We start from the raw sequence: 4,045 nt of genomic DNA, 5'->3' as shown, positions 1-4,045 counted from the left end.
TTCACCATGATCATTTTTCTGCCATGCCATGAAATGCATTACACATGCTGCAAGTGCAAGCTTATAAGAATGCTTGAGGAGAAGGTGGGAGAACTCGAGGCACAAATCCGTACACTGAGGAACAGCGGGGAGGCAGAAAGGTTTTTAGACGTGACAGAAGAGGGGCTCCTGAGAGAACAGCAAGAGCTAGCAAATCCTAAGCAAGAGGAAGGAAGTAACAAGGAACAGGTGAGTGAGTGGAAGAATGTGACCTTGAGGAAGAAGGTAATCAGGAAACACAGCCAGTGGAGCTGCAAAATCGATACCAGCCGCTTCTGATGATGGAAGATCAGAATAGCACACTCCGAGATCAAAAGGATGTGACTGACACACAAGCACATAGGCAGAGAAAGAACCAAGCTATCCCACAGAGGAAGAGACGAGTAGTGGGTGGTTGGTGACTCCCTACTGAGAGTGATGGAAGAAATTGTATGCAGACCGAACAAGGAATCTTGAGAGGTTTTGTTGTCTTCCTGGAGCGTATATCCGAGACGTGACTGAGAGAATTCCAAGACTGGTCAAGACCTCTGACTGCTACCCACTACTGCTGATCCATGTGGGAACAAATGATATGGCCCGAAGAAACCTTGAATGGATCTCCAAAGACTATGAGGCTCTGGGCAAGAAGGTGAAAGATCTGGGGGCACAGGTGGTGTTCTCCTCCATTTTACCTGTTGAGGGCCATGGAGCTGGAAGGGAAAACAGGATACTGGAGGTGAATGGCTGGTTATGTAGATGGTGCCGTCGAGAGGGATTTGGCTTCCTGGACCGTGGTATGTACCTCCGACATGAAAGACTGTTGGCAACGGTTGGGCGCACCTTATTTTTTATTATTTATTTATTATTGGATTTATAACCCGCCCTCCCCAAAACGGGCTCAGGGCAGCTGACAAATGAGGCAAGTATGCCAAGATTAAAACAACTAAAACAGAATAAAACAATCATTTATACAATAAGGTGCAAGTGCTCTAGTTGTCACAAAAGTCCTTAATAACAAGATGGGGTTCTGGTAAAGATGGTCCCGGAACAACAAAGTACATTCCAGACAGCACTGCCATCCATTCTTCATCCCAGGGCCGTCTCGCTCCCCGATGGTACCCACTCCAAGTGGTGGTGCAATGATGGTACAGTGGTGGCACTAGTATCCCATGGCATCTGGCGCCCAGCCAGGTCCCGCTGCGAACCAGATGTTTTCCGTAAGTGCATGCGCACAAACACGTAACTGAAAGCAGTGCTGCTCCGCGGAACTGTGCACGCACACAAACGCGAAACACTTGCCACACCACTTCTTTGCCATGCTCCAGCATCACTGCGTGATCGCCAGCTAACAGCCTAAGCGCGGAGACTTGGGGGACCATGTGATCGGGCTACCGCGCTTTATTTTGCTCCGGGGTGAACAGCCATGCCTCCCCCCACGTTATCTAGCCCGTGTGACTGGGGCCATTGTTACTTTGAAGGGAGGGCAGGATAGGACATGGTTATCCTGTTGTTGTTGTTCAGTCGCACAGTCGAGTCCGACTCTTCGCAACCCCATGGACCAGCTCCCGCCAGGCCCTCCTGTCTTCCGCCGTCCTCTGAAGTGTGCTCAATTTCATGTTCGTTGCATCTATGACACTGTCTAACCATCTCATCCTTTGCCGTCCCCGTCTTCTTTGACCTTCAATCTTTCCCAGCATCAGGGTCTTCTCCAGGGAGTGCTCCCTTCACATTTGGGGGCCAAAGTATTTGAGCTTCAGTTTCATTATCTGGCCTTCCAGGGAACAGTCAGGGTTGATTTCTTTTAGGATTGACTTATTTGATCTTCTTGCAGGCCAAGGGACTCTCAAGAGTCTTCTCCAGCACCATAGTTCAAAAGAATCTATTCTTCGGCGCTCAGCCTTCCTTATAGTCCAACTTTTGGGGACCAGCTAATCCTCCTAGTGGGTTCTTGTCTGCTGGCAAGCCAGAGCAGTGTTCTGATCGTTGACTAGCACTTGAGCAATCTGGCTTCAGTTTGGGCTCTGTCATGAAGCTGGCTCAGTGACCAATCAGTCTTATTCTCTGCTCCCTCGAAGCTGCGGAGTCTTCTGAGCAAAAATTCTACTTTGTGAGCTACTGGCATCGAAGTGGTGAGTGAGCAATTTGCCCACTACATACACTAGTTTGCTCTGGAGCCATCATTCCTGTGCTAAGACAAAAATCTATGAGCTGGAGGCTAAAAAACTGTGAGCTGGCTCACACACTAACTCAGCTTAGAGGGAATACTGAACCTAACCTCCCCCACACTGTCATTGTGAGGCTAAAGGAGGGATGGGGAAACCACGCACACCGTTCGGAGCTCCCTGGAGGAACAGCGAGATAAAAATGAGCTACAATATCTCTAGGGACATTAGTTTGCCATTTTTCTCTCCAAAGAGCCCAAAGCAGCTTATAGAAATCCCCAAAACATGCATATAAAATAATTCTATATGAATCAAGAAAGCAAACACGTACATACTGGGGAAATCCGAGGAGCCCCCCCACCCCACCTCTGGCCGCACACAGAGGAGAAAGCAAACTCAGCTCAGGTGGAGTCCATCAGCTGCTCACCACCACCGGCAAGGTCTTCCCAAGCGCCTGGCCTGCCCTGCCCTCTGGCTGCAAATCTCTCTGCAAATAATGGGCTTCATTCCTCCCCTTCATTCTGGTCATTCATTCCCAGATATTTTAGGCAGGCCGTGGGGGTTGCCCTGTTAAGCTGGTGCAGCCAAGTCCAGGAATGGCGAGAACATTGGGGGGGAGGGGCGACAGGGATACGAAATTCCCAGGGCCCCAAGCCAGTTTGAGGGCCCAGCGACCCTAGAACGATCCTGCACTGAACCAATAATGCCTTTCAGGCTTTTTCCCTTTCACGGCATTTCTGCCACGCAGCCACTAGGGGCGCAGGCAACTCAGAGAAGAGCCAAGAGCGGCTCTGACTGCCTGACGCGGTTTGCTTTGTGGCAGATTTTAGTAGCGCTTTTTATTTTAGAAAGCTCTCCAGGGCTGCAGACTTTTTATACTACCAGACTGGGCAAAAGACTTTCCTATTATGAGTTGTTCCGAAGCTCATCAACCAATCTGGTATGTCTTCATTTCCCTTTCTTCTTCTGTGTTTGTCCCCCCCTCCCCTTCCTCCTTATCTCTACCCTGGCTGGGAAGTTAAAAACTTACTTAACGGTAAAACAGAATCCTTCTGCCAGGTTCGTGTTTCCAAAGAATCTATCAAAGCAGCGAGAGGGCGATTCTTCCCCCCCCCCCCCCCCAACACACTTTGCTTGCACTGTGGTTCGTACCAAGCGGCATTATTAGAGGTTATAAGTGTGGAATAACGGATGCCTTAGGCTTAGGTGAACACCTTCCTCTCAGTTTATATCACACGTTGCAAAATTAATTATTTTAATAAACTACTTGAATTTAGAAGACTTTAAAGATGGACTAAACAGATTAATGGAGGCGGAAAGGTCCACCAGCGGCCATTAGCTATGATGACCAAATAGAGCTTCCATGTCCAGGGGCAGGATACCCCTGAAAATGCTAGTTTTTGGGAGGGAAGGCAACTGTTTGGGGTGGCTGGCTGTTGCCTTTCTTCGCTGCTGGTGGCCACCCAGCTGGCTGCACGTGGAGGAGGCGTCCAGACCAGAGTCCGCCTCTTTCCACCACAACCCCCACAGCTGGCTCTCTAGAAATATGACTTAGGGGTCCCCTCTTTCAGTGTGCCTCCAGCCCCGCCCCCTGGACGCCGGAGCAGGCAGGCCCCAGGCCGGAGTCTTTCTCCTCGGCTCTCTCGCCCCCTGGGAGGGAGACCCCCCCACACACACACACCGGTCTGCTGCCGCCCGGACCACGGAGGCCCCTCCCGTTCCCAGGCGCAGGGAGCTTGGGCGCAGGGTCGTGGGCAGAGGGGGGGCGGGGATCAGGGAGGGCGCCTGCGACGCTCGGCGGGGAAGTGCGGGGGGGGGGCGGAAGGTCGTTCCCGGGAGGGACGCCCTGCCCGGGGACCCACCCC

General features: G+C 51.5%; 1 protein-coding gene across 1 annotated transcript in view; it reads left to right on the top strand.

The window, feature by feature from the left end:
* Positions 1-3,034: 3,034 nt before the first annotated feature.
* Positions 3,035-4,045, top strand: part of GPRC5B (G protein-coupled receptor, class C, group 5, member B) — a 25,180-nt gene continuing 24,169 nt past the window's right edge. Inside the window, exon 1 of the mRNA XM_015416127.1 lies at positions 3,035-3,120. The gene's annotated coding sequence lies outside the window, so the exon portion shown is untranslated. The remainder of the gene's footprint in view (positions 3,121-4,045) is intronic.

This window comes from Gekko japonicus, unplaced genomic scaffold, assembly GCF_001447785.1.
Source record: "Gekko japonicus isolate JY-2015 unplaced genomic scaffold, Gekko_japonicus_V1.1 scaffold321, whole genome shotgun sequence".
NCBI classification, from domain to species: domain Eukaryota; kingdom Metazoa; phylum Chordata; class Lepidosauria; order Squamata; family Gekkonidae; genus Gekko; species Gekko japonicus.
Note: the sequence above shows the minus strand (reverse complement) of the source record. Positions and strands in the feature narration are given on the sequence as shown.